Source organism: Canis lupus, chromosome 32, assembly GCF_011100685.1.
Source record: "Canis lupus familiaris isolate Mischka breed German Shepherd chromosome 32, alternate assembly UU_Cfam_GSD_1.0, whole genome shotgun sequence".
NCBI classification, from domain to species: Eukaryota; Metazoa; Chordata; class Mammalia; order Carnivora; family Canidae; genus Canis; species Canis lupus.
Genome location: NC_049253.1, coordinates 5,631,841 through 5,646,783, shown reverse-complemented (window position 1 = coordinate 5,646,783; position 14,943 = coordinate 5,631,841). Strand labels below are relative to the sequence as shown.

The following is a 14,943-nucleotide window of genomic DNA, read 5'->3' as shown; positions in this document are numbered from 1 at the left end:
GGCAGAGAAGTAGATAGAGGTAATTTTTGAAAGGTGTAACATGTGATCAAAGACATTGAGTTATGGGAAATGGTGGCACAGCAGGAAACGGCAGGTAGTTTGGTCTGACAGGCATGTGTGGTGAAGGACGCATGACCACCATACTGAGGAAAAGTATTTCTAACTGACCTTGGTCTTCCCTTTGGATCTTCATTTTATCATTGTGAGACACGACGTGCATTGCTTTAGCTGTTCAATAACTTTCCCCAGGATATGGGCTTTTGTGCCTGAGTGCTGACCACCTGATCACAGGGCACAGCTTTCAAAACTATTAGTATCAAGCTTCTTACATTGCACATCATTTGACATAGGCCATTCTGTCAAGCTAAATTGTAGAGAAAGACCAAAGCATATCACTTTTAAGTTTACTTATGCTTGGAAATCTGTGAAATACTTGTAATATGGCTACCTTCTTCTTAACTGGTTTGAAGTAAAAGAAAGGAGATTTTTTTCATTTTAAAATATGAAAGAGTATGTTCTGATAATGAAAGAATTAAGCAAAAGCAACAATTTATACACCTTTTTTTTTTTTTTAACTTAACATGGTAAATGAAATGCCTAGGAATACTGACCAACAGAATGCCCCAAAATAATAGTGAGAAAGTAGGGATTATGATTATTTTGGTGGTCATGGGTTAAATGGGAATATAAAGATTACAGTGTAATGTAGTCTGTGGCAAGAAAAGAGAAATTACTATAGTAACAAGAGTAACAGGAAATATAACTGAATGTTATATAACCTTTAGAGATTTTAAATCTAGCCGTACGTACTATCCAATTAAAGCTTGCTCTTCCTACAGTTTTTGGGTTGAGTTTAGCTTTAGCAGCTATACCCTGTTTTTGTTCATCTCCATGTCACAAAAAACATTATTTTAAACACCAACCCAGGGTCCCCAAATCAGATCACCTGGCTTCTAAGCTTGCCAAAAGTGTGGAGGGAATAGAATAGGCAAACCAAACTTCAGTATGCCTGAAGAAGCCAAGTGTGATAACGAAGCAATCATGACATCCAACTATTAAGTCAGTAGTTAGCTCTCTTCCCAGATTCAGTGACTTCTCTCTGCCAGTCAGTGAGGAAGTGAGTCTTAACAGCTTTAAGAGAAGTCCAGGTTTGTTTGTGGAGCCCCTGCAGCTGTCTTCTCACTCCTTTCACTCAGGTTTAATTAGATTCTTCTAGCTCTATGGGCCCATTATATCCTTGGAGCTGGCAGTAAGCCTCCTTGCAGATGAAGGCTCCTCCTTGCAGATGAAGGGAAGTAAAACTTTTTTCCTTTGATTCATTTTTGGAGACACAGTGAGGAAAAGGGGGGGTGGTCAGCAGCCTCGAGTTTCTACCCACTAGAGGCTGATAATGGTGTAATCTTCTAACAGTTTTAAAACTCCGAAGTCTAGATATTGACATTTGGAATTATGTTTGCTTTCATATTAGGTCCAGGGCTACATTCAGATGAGAGTTAGAAAAAATAAGATTTAGCTGTCTGATATCCTGCCAAACCTGGGAGTTTAAGATAACAGAGCTGGCATCAGTAGCTGGGGTGGGAAAATTGAGATTGGTTTTGTGCCTCTTCAATGAAAAGTAATTTAAATGTCAACTCTAAGAGAACTTTAGTTACAGCCCTCATTGCTCCTCCTAGGAGTTTCGCTCAAGTGATTTGACTGAGAAGGAATCTAAAGTTCCATCTCTCCAAATCCTGTCAACTATTTTCTGAAAAGAAAAAAAAAAGTAAAAAATACAAACTACACAAAAAAGTCATTAAATAAAAAACTGAGGGTATATCACTGACTTATTTTACACTCACTGTAGAGAACAGGAATTAAATAATTCCTAGAAGAGGTTCTATTATGGGTCATGATTTTATGTTTAGGATGACAGCTACTTGGACAGGATTAATTGAAGATTACACCTTCAGTTTCTGTTTAAGGAAGTTGTATTAGTGGCCTTTAAAGTACTTCCAAATATTGGGTGGACCATCTGACAAATTAGTGTCATATTTCCTTCGTGTTGTCAAAGCCATTGACCTTTTCTTCTCTTCCTCTTCAGTCACCATCTCCAAGCAAATAGTTTTTTTTGTTTTTTGTTTTTTGTTTTTTATCATCCAGGCTCCACCTCTGAAATACTCTACTAACATCCCACCCTCTGGCTAGTCTCCTGTCATTCCAGTTACCTTTTCCACTACATTTTATTTGTATTTCATTCCATGACTTTTATTTTTTCATCTCAATCTAAAATGTTCCCTCTGAAACATTTTCTTTGATAATAAGTTTGGGCCTTTAAACCCTAACTTAAAAATCTATAATCAACACTCACAAAATTCTTGTTTCTACTTTCCTGTGGGATCCATCTAGCAAAAGTCCAGCCCTGGATCAACCCAACCACCTATATTCTTCATTCCTGTGCCTGGATTGGTAAGTTATCCTACAAAAATCAAACAGCCCTATGGATCGATGCTACTAAAAAGATCACTATCTTCATATTAGTGAGACTGTCCATGATACTCATCTTTTCATTTGCTCCACTTTGGCTTTCGCACTCTTTTTATTACTTTTATTTTTAAATTTATTTTTGTATATTTTTTGTTGGAGTTCGATTTGCCAACGTATAACACCCAGTGCTCATCTTGTCAAGTGCCCCCCTCAGTGCCCGTCACCAGTCACCCCCACCCCCTGCCCACCTCCCTTTCCACCACCCCTTGTTCATTTCCCAGAGTTAGGAGTCTCTCATGTTCTGTCTCCCTCACTGATATTTCCCACTCATTTTCTCTCCTTTCTCCTTTATTCTCTTTCACTATTTTTTTTTTTTTTTTTTTAGATTTTTAAAAATTTATTTATCCATGAGAGACATGGAGAGAGAGAGAGAGGCAGAGACACAGGCAGAGGGAGAAGCAGGCTCCATGCAGGGAGCCTGATGTTGGACTCGATCCCAGGACTCCAGGATTAGGCCCTGTACTGAAGGCGGCACCAAACCTCTGAGCCACCTAGGCTGCTCCCTTTCACTATTTTTTATATTCCCTGTATGAATGAAACCATATAATGTTTGTCCTTCTCCGATTGACTCATTTCACTCAGCATAATACCCTCTAGTTCCATCCACGTTGAAGCAAATGGTGGGTATTTGTCGTTTCTAATGGCTGAGTAATATTCCATTGTATACATAGACCACATCTTCTTTATCCATTCATCTTTCAGTGGACACCGAGGCTCCTTCCACAGTTTGGCTATTGTGGACATTGCTGCTAGAAACATCGGGGTGCAGGTGTCCCGGCGTTTCATTGCATCTGCATCTTTGGGGTAAATCCCCAGCAGTGCAATTGCTGGGTCGTAGGGCAGGTCTATTTTTAACTCTTTGAGGAACCTCCACACAGTTTTCCAGAGTGGCTGCACCAGTTCACATTCCCACCAACAGTGCAAGAGGGTTCCCCTTTCTCCACATCCTCTCCAACATTTGTGGTTTCCTGCCTTGTTAATTTTCACCATTCTCACTGGTGTGAGGTGGGATCTCAAACCTTCACTGTTTTCCCCTCTGGTCTTCTAATTTGTCAACTTACCTCCATTGATTTCTATGGATGATCTTGCTTTTATTGGAAAAAAAAAATAATGTCCATAAGTAAATGTTCCTTCATCATTTTGCCACATCTAATTTATTTGTTTCCACACCACACCTACCTTGTTCTTCCTTTCTATAGTTCAGTGAAAAAAATCATGATCTAACAAAATAATGAGAACATTCATGTACTTTTGTTCTTAGATCTAATTTCATTATCTAGGTTTCACTTTGCAATTCTTAATTTTTGTGACACTATCAAAACATCCAAATAAAAATATCTAGGAGATACTCAAATACACAGATTTAGAACTCGGGAAAGAACATCTGGCTGGAGATACCCATTTGGGTTTTAGCCACAAATACAGATTAAGTTGTGGCAGAAGAAAAGTTTCTGGCACATAGAACACACTCAGTAATATTGGTTGTTTCTCGTCTCCATTTCTCTAAGCTCTTCTTCATTGTCATGTCCTCTCCTAATTAATGACACTAACTTTAATACAATCACACAAGCCATAAACCCTGTTATCATTTTAGGCCTCTTCCTTACTTACCACCTCCATCCAGTAACAAACATCTTTGATAGTTCTACCTCCCTAGCATCCTTCAGGTCTCTACTTCTTTGCCATTGCCTTAGTTTATCTGGCTACTTTACCTGACTTACTGACATACTTCTGTAATTTTCTTCCTGCTTCCAGATTTCCTTCTCTACAAACTATTTTCCTTCAACATAATGAATGATCTGTCAAAACACGCAAATTTGATCATATTACTTCTTATCACTGGTCCCCTCCTGAAGCTGAGTGTTTTCATATTTTCTTTAAATTTTGTGTCAGAGTTGAATAGTGAGATTTGCTTCAGGGCCTGTAGCTGGAAGCCTACAGCTTCCTTTGGAGGGGTTGTGAGTGGCGGCCCCTGACATGAAGTTCCAGACAGCCGGCCGGACTTGCTTCCACCCTCCTGCCCTTGGGGTAGCTGTCTCACGAGGGGTTCTTGCAAGACCCTCTGGGGTTGCTCTGCTGTCCTCAAGGAATAAAAGCCTCTATAAGCCAGAGCTGCTATGCACCAGATTTTGATGCCTTTTAAATACCTTAATGCCAGTAGCACTAGAAATGCTTTCCTATTTAAAATAAAAGTTAGGGGATCCCTGGGTGGCGCAGCGGTTTAGCGCCTGCCTTTGGCCCAGGGCGCGATCCTGGAGACCCGGGATCGAATCCCACGTCAGGCTCCCGGTGCATGGAGCCTGCTTCTCCCTCTGCCTGTGTCTCTGCCTCTCTCTCTCTCTCTCTGTATGACTATCATAAATAAATTTAAAAAAAATTAAAAAAAATAAATAAATAAAAGTTAAAAAAAAAAAAGTTCCTCACATGGCTTCCTATTCACAATAAGATAAAACTTAGACTGGCATATAAGGCCTTTCAATATTTAGTGCATGGCAACATCCCCAAACTTATTTATTGCCACTCACTACACTGTCTCACCAGCCACATCAAACAACTTGCAGTTTCTCATATGTGCTATGTTCTTTAATAAATATATGCTTACTTCCTTGCTTTTTTCTTTCTTTCATTTTTTCTTTTTGTCTTTTCTATCGCCCTTCCCCATTCCCAGTAACTTCTTTTTCCTCATCTTCCCTTAGTTCTGTCCTCACCCGTTTCTTGAAGAACGTTTTGCTTTTTAAATCTCACCTCGTATGGTACCTCTTAGCTGAAGACTCCTCAGTCACAGTTATGCCTCTTGCCCCCAATATCTCTTCTTCTTTTTTTTTTTTTTTTTTGTACTTGTGGCCACTGGTCATAACTGTTCACATATTATTTTCTCCACTAAATACACTGTATTGGTTACTTTTTAAGTCTGTTTTCCTAGCACTTAGCACAGACCTGAGACACCTAGGAAGCCCTGATAAAATGTTTGCTTAACGAATGAAAAGACATTTTAGTTCTCTTTTGCCTTACTGCTTCCATACCTGGGATGAGAATTTGGAAGTGGGAATAGAGCTAAACTTATGAATGATGAGACAAACATATTTAACTTTATCTGTTGACCACTCTGTCTCAAATAGGTCTTCTTTCTAGCTTTCTCCTAGCACTGAGTACATATCTGTTGTTCTCTATTCTCTGCTAGGCTTTCCCATTGCTCCAGTGTGGCAACCATGTCTGTCCTGTTCATTGATGTATAGTCAGTGTCTGGCACAGGCTAGGTTCTCAACAGAGGCAGTGGACGTAAGGAATTAATTCCTTTCAGGGGCAAGCCTAGGGGAACAATGGGAGAGGCTCTGTTTCTTTAAGGTCACTTGTTCTTGATCCTCTAAAGTTCACTTTAGTTGTAACTCTTTGTGTCTGTGTAGCAGTTCCCTTTCTTCCTTGTCTTCATTAAGGTATAGGTGTTACAAACTAAAGCATAAACATACTGCTTTTCCATGTTTATTGGCAAACATGAATTTAATATACCATGTGTTACCATGATTTTATACACTGTATACATAGTTGTGTGTTATAATGTATGGTATCAAATTATATCTCAATGAAGATGGTATTTTAAAAAATACAAGCAAGTGCAAATATGTTATTTTAACCAAGTGGAAAGCCCAAAAGAATAACAACTAAGAGCCGTGTCAAAAAGGCAGGGAGCATATGGTCATTTTCTTAAATTCTTTAAACACCATTTCCCCCATTTTGGAAGGCTTTGCCTTTTCACAAAGTACAATTAACATGCTATTCACAGATATCCAGGTAATAGAGGAGTCATCAAAACTTTTTATAACTGGATGAGTTTCACTCACAGCATTAGTGTGGCTTAGTTTTATGCCTCTAAAACTTTAATATGAGTCATTTAAGTTTATATGATTCTTCTTTTCATTTTATAGAATAAACTGTATATAGTGGATCTGCAGGATAAAATGAAGAAATTGTACTTTTAAGTGATCCCTTGCCCCAGTTATTTTAGAGTTAAATATATAAAAATATATTGAATGGTTTAGCAAAATAAAAAGCATATGAACATATAATTAAAATCTAACACCTTATATTTATAGGACAGATATTCTAAAAATAAGATTGGTGGTAGGGAGATAAATTACTTCTTACTTGTTGCATCTTTTCCAGATGATAAGAATGGGTACCTAGCTGTACATCATATTTTGAAACTTACCTGTAAGATTCTTTATGAATGAAATAACTATCCAGTATTTCAGAATCTACTACACCTTTAGGGTCTTGTGTTGGTTCTGGAACACCTTTTTTCAAAAAGAACAAAACAGTCAGTGACCCTAGTCAAAGAAATGTGAGAAAATGAATAGTTACACACTTCATGTAGCATATCTAGGCAAACAAACTTTAGGTCTAAATCACCACTCTAACTCTGTAATCATCTGGATTATAGTGATCTGGAGCAGAACGTTCAATCTGCTCTTTGAATTTTCAGTTGTAAACACAATAAAAAGCCTACCTGTTCCCACAGGTTAGTGTTTCATTTCTTTCTCCCTTCTTGACTCAGTGTTCTGTGCATGTGTCTCAGACTCCTCAGCAGAATCATTCACTTCTTTGTTCATTCAAAAACACATCTATTGAGCACCCACTCTGTGCTAGGCACAGAACTATGTGATGTAGATACCAGGTTGAATAAGACATTGTCTTTGGCACAAAGATTCCACTGTCTAATGATAAACTTGACAGCAAGGGGTTTTTTGGAGGTGTGATGTAGAAAGTGCCCAGGTTGAGATTTCTAGTACAATTAATATCCTGAAATGTAGTTTCAACTACCTCTATTAAAGCAGATGTGGTGACAATGACAAACATAAAAAGAATGATTCCAAATAGCTCAATAACCCAAGCAACAGCTAACCTCTCAAGAACTCTACAAGAAATTTTGACTAAGGATAAAATATCAGATGGCCTGAATCAAAAGAGCCCTTTAGGCTGAAAGAAATGGAAGATCCAGGAGTTTTCTGGAGAGTAGGAAAGGGCAACTTGCTGTGATTCACATCATTGAACCCATATAAATCTTATGTGTTAAAATTGGGATCCCAAACTTTTTAAATGTAAGACCACTCTGGCTCTGGACTTTGTGAGAGTCATGGCTCTCTCTGTAAGCATCACACATACAAAGTGGAAATCTCTACCTAAGAGGCAGGTAGTGAAGACAGACAAATTCTCAGAACACACACTTCTGAGTATTATGCATTGGACTAACCATTGCACCAATTTCCAGGCATGGATCTTCATCAGATTCTCCTGCGAAAACCCAACCTTATCTGCTTATTCACCTGGAATGATCCAACTATCTATCTACTCTACACTTGCTGCAGAACAGGGGGATATTGCTGGAGAACACAATGGTCCTGACAAGCCCAGCATTATATGCATAGCCCCAATCTTAAATGGATTCACAACACTGCTCACTCTTCCCTCTACTCTTTCTTTATATATTTTTCTATTTTTACATTTTCTTTTATTATTCCTCCACAGTTCTTTTTTTCCCTCAGGTTCAGGTGAATTTACATCATACTTTTTTTTATAAGATAGAAATAGGTATGAATTTCCTTGTGTACATACCATGAAATCTACCAGCCTTCCCAAAACTGGAGTCTTGGGCCCTCTATGATCCCACGGAGTACTATGCCTTTGGTTATTACACAGATGTTGACATCTCAAGTTTATACCATTAGCCCTTACCTGTTTGTAGAGTTCTCAACTGTTTAGGTGGGATCTTTGCTTTTCAGACTTAACAGCACTTATAATTTAAAATGTCAAACACAGAAGTTTTAGATTCTCCTAGGACTTTCTGGTGCTGTCTATGGTACTAATGGGGCACACCCAGTTACTCAAACACCTTGATTGCTATAGTTTTCTTTTCTTTTCTTTTTTAAGATTTTATTTATTTATTCGAGAGAGAGACAGAGACGGAGATACAGAAAGAGAAGCAGGCTCCATGCAGGGAGCCCGATGTGGGACTCGATCCCAGGACTCCAGGATCATGACCTCTCCAGTTGCTTATTATCTAATCAGTCTTTCCTAATTTCTTCATTATCTAAAATCCTGTCTTATTTATTTAAATCCTTATTTATTTTTTCTTCCTTGTTTATGTTTATTTCTCTCAATAAGAGTGCAACCTGAGAACAGAGATCTTTGGTGTTGGGTCCCCTGTTACATGATACTCATTAAATAAATATTGTTTAATAAATGAAGGCTTAAGAGGTGATATTTCCAATAAAGGATGAGAACAACAAAAGGCAATCCAAATGTATTTCTGTTGGTAATGTTCTATCTCATAAATATCTTTTCCTTAGATATAAATAAACCTTTAAAGCATAACAATTTCCTCCAAATCCTGCCCTGGTCAACATGGACTTGAATACCAAGAACTACTTGGTTGCAAGCCATGTGGACTATCCATACTAAAGTTCAAAGAAAGGTTTGTGACATACAGTGACTCCATATATCAATTAACTTATCTCAAGCTGCTCATTTTCTCCATTCATGAATTGTTGGTAATAATCACTGCCTACTTGCAAATGTAACTGACAGAAATAAAATATTGCCCATGTTAAAATGTTTTGCCAATATGTTACTTTGATTAATATTACATTGGGCATTTAGATTATTTACAGAAGCAGTGATTAGTATGGAAAAATACACCATCTCTCTTCTCACAATTACTGTCATGTATCATTTTTGTATTTATTCATTCTTGCAACAAATACATAGAGTACATAAAATGTGCCAGGAAATGTGCTGCAAGATAGGTAATGAATTAAACATCTACCAAGCCCACACTTTCCTGACTATCACACTAAAGCAAAATTATCAGTATAACCAATGATCAACATACCAGGAACATCATAACTTTGACTAGACATTACATATGGCAGTATTGGAGTATAAAATTTCTTTTCTTTTTCTTGGGAGGGCTGAGTTGGTGATGAATATGAACTTAAATGTTACATACTGGTTATATTCAATGTATTCTCCAAAATATCAAGAATCTCTTTAAGCTGTGAAATCTGCAAAAAAAAAAACATCATCCAGGTCCTAGAAAGCAAATTATAATTAGTGAATGGTTAAAGAAAGGTAAAAAAAAAATTACTCAGTTAAAATAGGATCAATTTTATCACATTATGTCTTGGAAAAAGATATGCTACAAAGCACATCCAGGAAAAATATTTAAAACTCAAAGTGATTTCTGATAACACAGTATAAAGAAAAAAGTCTATATTTATGATAACTTGTTAATTATTTAAATTATTTTATTATTAATTTTTCTTTCTTGATGTCTTTAGGTTTAAAAGTCTACCAATCCAGTAAACTTCATTGTACTCAAAACAAAGAAAAGAGGTGATTATATTGGATTATCAAATAAAATTATATATATGGCTTTGAAGTTTGCTCTTTAAAGGAATTTTATCATAAAATCTTAAGCAAATAATTTCATTATTATTTCTTGTAGAGATTAATTCAATGAATGAAGAGTATATATATATTCAAATTATTTAAGGCAATTAAACTTTGCAAAATTGCCAAATTCTTGATCTTGGTCATAATAATGCTCATAGTGATATGAACAGTTCGAATTGTGAATTAGAGTTATAATTTCCCACATCAGTTATGTATATCATGGGTGAAAGGGCCAACCTATGCTCATTTTCTAATGAAAACTGGAGGGAAATTATATTCACATATATTATTATATTATAGATATTCTACATACACATTATTATTAAATAAATACATATAATACAATATAATATACATCGTATACATATCAGTAGTGGGTGAGAAATAGAGCAAATCATTTTTCTGACAGAAGCCAGACAGATCTGATGACTACATGCAGAGTCAACGATACTATGAACAAATCTTTGGTGACATCTAGTGGTGAAATAGATTTATTTATTCATTTTTTTCAAGGCTTTAAAGATACTTGTATATAATCTTGAGAGATGCTGATATAAACTGGAGATTGGAACAAAATGGAAAAACAGTAAACTTTTCTAAAACTGTTAAAAGCAAAGTGGAAGGCAGAAAAGATAATCAACTTTTACTAAAAATTTTATTGTGAGATATTTGTGTAGAGATTAAAATTAAAAACAATTAGTTTAAAAAAACCAATTAGTTCATCAGCTTATATTATAAATATGTTTCTTTCTGCAATTATACTTAGCTTATGTGAACATGCTCTGATTATGGGCAGAAGGACCACATTTGCTTGTTCTAATGAGGTGAATCCCAGTAATAGAAACTTGTAACAGAATTTAGATGGAAACCAGTAGAGAACCAGTGTATATATTTTCTATGTTCTGTAATCTACCATTATTCTTTGTAGTTTATTACCATTATGTTTTGGGGATTATGGAGTATATATGTACTTATGATTAGTGGCTGCAAATTTTGTTGATCCAGATTCCATTTTATATGTTATTCAAGCAAGGTAACTTGCCAAACTATGAAGTCTTTTATTTTTACTAGACTATGAGGTACAAAATTATCTATATTTTTACAAATGAACTCAGATCTTGAGTCTGCATGTTTCAATAGCAGAAACACTGTGCTGGAAATAGAGCCTATATTCAGATGTATATCTACTAACAAAAATCAGGTTAAATTATTTAATATTTTTAAACTTCAACCTTATTTTTAGAATGAAAATATTGACAAACTAATGAAATACATTTGACAAATTCCAAGCTTCTTCAATCTCAACTGTCTTTGATTTTTGTGACTATCTATATGCATTACTTACTTTTTGGAACAAAATTCTATCAGAGTAGAGAAAAAAATCCCAATTATATTTTCAAAGGCCGTGTCCACATATTGCAAGTGGAATTGGAATTTTGTTAATTATCCAGTTAATTTAATTACTTCAGGCATTTAAATCCAAACTCAATTTTTCATAGCCTCATTTACCTACATTAATGTGTCTGCATTGATTAAATTAAATGTTTAGTCTGCACTAAGCCATGTTGATTTAACCCTGTAAACTAACAAGAAAGTAATAAAGGAGTACATAATAATGTAAATTACTTTCTCAAGGGAAATATACATTTTCTGTATGCTAGAAAGCTGCATTGCATTAATCATAAATAAGAAATATTTGAAATACATGATCAAAATGTTCAGGACAGTTATTATTTTTATTAATTCATTTAAAAATATATCCTGAGTGCCCACCAAGTACCAAGTGTATTGCATTTACAATGGAGAACAGTGGACTCAAATCTTCATGGTACACAGTCAGTCTAGCTGAGAAAATTGATATTGACAGAATTTGAACATAAGATTCTATGGGAATTTATAAGTACAAAAAACTAACATAAAAAAATTTAGAATTCATATTAAGAAGGAATATTTATTCTCTACTTCTAGATGCCTCTCAAAGATTTTCAAGCTATTTTAGTTTGTGTTCTTGCAGGAACTAAAAGTGAGGGCTTTTATTTAAAGAGAATTAAAAGACATCAAGGAGTATGATTAATTGTAAAGTGTGTCACAAGTAATGACTTTTCAAAAAAAACAAAGTAAACTCAGAACCACTCTATAATAATGCTGTTTTCATTGATGTTTGTCTTGATGTTACAGTGAATGGAAAGAAGTGTCTATAGCTGGGCCATCAGGAATTTCATAGGATTGTATGAAGCTATTGTTAATGCCAACTGTCATGAATATCAAGGTTGAGGAAAGCAAGCCCTTTACCTTTGCCTTTGAGTATCTTCTGTAGTATATAATTTTCCTCGGATTTGGTGTCATATGTGATTCCTGCACCCTTCTGTTTTGTCTTGCCCCAAAATACAGACATTAAGGCTGCAACTGGCATCTTCAGCTATGGGATTCAGATTTGATAACTCTAATCAAGGCCTTCATGTACACCCAGCCTTGCTGGGGTTATGCTATTGCCACAACACAATTTTACAAGAAATGGAAGTTGAGAAAGGCTGAGAGACATAGAACTAACAAAGTTAGTTAACAAAGTTCAAACTAATAAAGATAGAATAAAACAAAATAGTATGTAATTCTACAAATGTAAATGTCCTTGTTTTAAGGAATTCTTTCTTATCTTCATTAAAGTATTAATGCTTTTTTTTTATCAGTGTAATCATGGTGGTGTGTGTATATTATTTTTGTTTCTTTTTTTCACTTGCCTTATAGAGCATACATTTTTCCCACACTACTAAGGATTATATTTATCAGTTGTAGTTTTGTGAGATAGTCTACCAGTCTTGCTAAGAAAAATAATTTTGGAACCATCTTTGTGTTTGCTATTTTTGGCATATTTACACTATTTTATTAGGATAGGATCCTTGAGCTGAAATTAAACTAATCAATGGGGTGGAATATTTTACAGCTTTTGATAGGCATTGTTAAAATGCTTTCCAAAAACTTTCAATGGTTTACAACATTACTAGTACCTTTTTTGGAATACTATGTATCATTATTAGGGATTATTTTTCTTTATTTTCTGGTCTGCTAAGTAAAAAGTGTTTGATTTTATTTTCATTTCTTCACTAAAAAGAGATATTTTTATGTATTTTCTTGCCTATCTGTGTTTTAACCTTTTTCTTCAAAATTTCCATAAAGTTTGAGTCATTTTTGGCAAATATATCTCCTACTGTATTATTTGTCTTTAATGTTTGTACATAATGCCTTAATTTTTCCTAATCTATCATTTCCATTATGAGTTCTTTCCTGTTTTCAGACTTATAAAGCCAGTTGTGTCCCCTCCAGAGTGTTGATAAATTTAGCTCTAATTTCTTTTTGTTGTATATTGTTTTATTTTGGATATTTTGGTTTTAGTCAAGATAAACTCACTTTAGCATTTGAAATGAGATATTTGCCAGAACTAATTTTCTCTCCAATTGATAAACACTTATTCCAGCTCTCTTCACTATGTGCTTTCTTTGTTATGTCGAAGTTTTTAAGTTTACCAGGACCAATATTTGTGTCTTGTAAAAGGTTTCTTTTTCTTCCTGCTCAGATTTCATTCTTTTACATGCTTTGCCCATCACTGACCTTGATGAATATTTGGGTATAATTTTTAATAAATTTTTATCTCTTGATATGCTAATTAGCACTGAGATCTCCTGGTTCAAGACTAGGTATCTGTGCGGGCACCTGGATGGCTCAGTCAGTTAAGAATCCAGCTCATGAGGGCTCAAGTCATGATTTCAGCATTATGAGATGGAGCCCCAAATTGGACTGTGCATTTAAGTAGGCATGGAACCCACTTAAGATTCTTTCTCCCTCTACCTTGGCTCCTCCCCACCCTCCTTGAGCTCTCTCAAGACTAGGTCTTTTACATTTTGTTCCTTTGCTTATTTCAATGCAAATTTGTTTAAATATCACCTAAATATGTCTGATCTCTGATGTATCATGTGGGAACCTCTGAAAACCTTGCTTCATTCCTTTGATGCAGCACTTTTTCCAAGAAAAGCTACATAGATGGCATATTTGTGAGTCACTTACATTTGATCAATTAGCCACAGGACACTGACTCAGAAACAAAGAAAAGTTTCAACAAAATGGCATCATGAACAGATGACAAATCTGGGAAAGAAAGCTTTCTTTTTTCTATAGAGCCCACTGACCCTTTTTCCTGGAATGAAATAGAGATGCTTTAAAAGATGCACTTATGCCATTGCACGGAATTATTCTGTACTGTTTGTGGATGAATACAAGCTAGCCATTCAGCGAAGCAACTCTGCTGCTATCTTAAATACAAAAGAACAATTCAAGGATAACTGACCTTGATACCCTAGGATTATGTCCTGAACGTAAATTTGATATTTGCAGGCCTAGTCTGAAGCATACATTTGAAAAGTAAAGCAGAAAAGCCATGTGAATATAAACTCAGTTATTAATACTACTCATATCATTAAACATAGTCTATTTGAAAACATTCCCAGGATATAAGTAGTGATTTATTTGTTTGGGGTGTAAGTATGGAAAGTCCTCCTCCTTCTCACTAAACAATCTCATTTGAGTTCTTCATGTTCAGTAAATTCTAAGCACTGGGGAATACATTTTCCTTCCTATAACTCAATGTGGTTTGCATTAGTCCTTAATAAATATATTATGATATGCTATATACCTCCGTTTGCAGTTTCAGAAATCATTGTGTAGCTTCCTGCCAACCACCTTCAAAATGAACAAATAGGCAATTGCACTCAAGGTGAGTAACTGTGTATCTTTTAAAATTGAATTATTATCCTTTTAAAAAATTAATCATCCTCACTTGTGCACCAAGTACAGTAGTCGCAGTACTGACCTCCTCTAAGCTGTTGTGAAGGTTATTCAAAGTGGTGGTGACATTTTCAAGTCGTTTTTCGAATGCATTCATTTTTGAACCAACAAGATTTGGTAGCTGCTGAAAAAGAA

At 35.4% G+C, this 14,943-nt stretch overlaps 1 protein-coding gene across 3 annotated transcripts in view; it reads left to right on the top strand.

The window, feature by feature from the left end:
• Positions 1–12,649, top strand: part of UGT8 (UDP glycosyltransferase 8) — a 105,552-nt gene extending 92,903 nt beyond the window's left edge. For 2 of the 3 annotated variants that reach the window (XR_005382609.1, XR_005382612.1), the window contains exon 8: positions 9,858–9,895. The gene's annotated coding sequence lies outside the window, so the exon portion shown is untranslated. Of the gene's footprint in view, positions 1–2,385; positions 2,446–9,857; positions 9,913–12,150 lie in introns of those variants that run through there. The other variant, XR_005382610.1, reaches the window with a different exon arrangement.
• Positions 12,650–14,943: the final 2,294 nt, after the last annotated feature.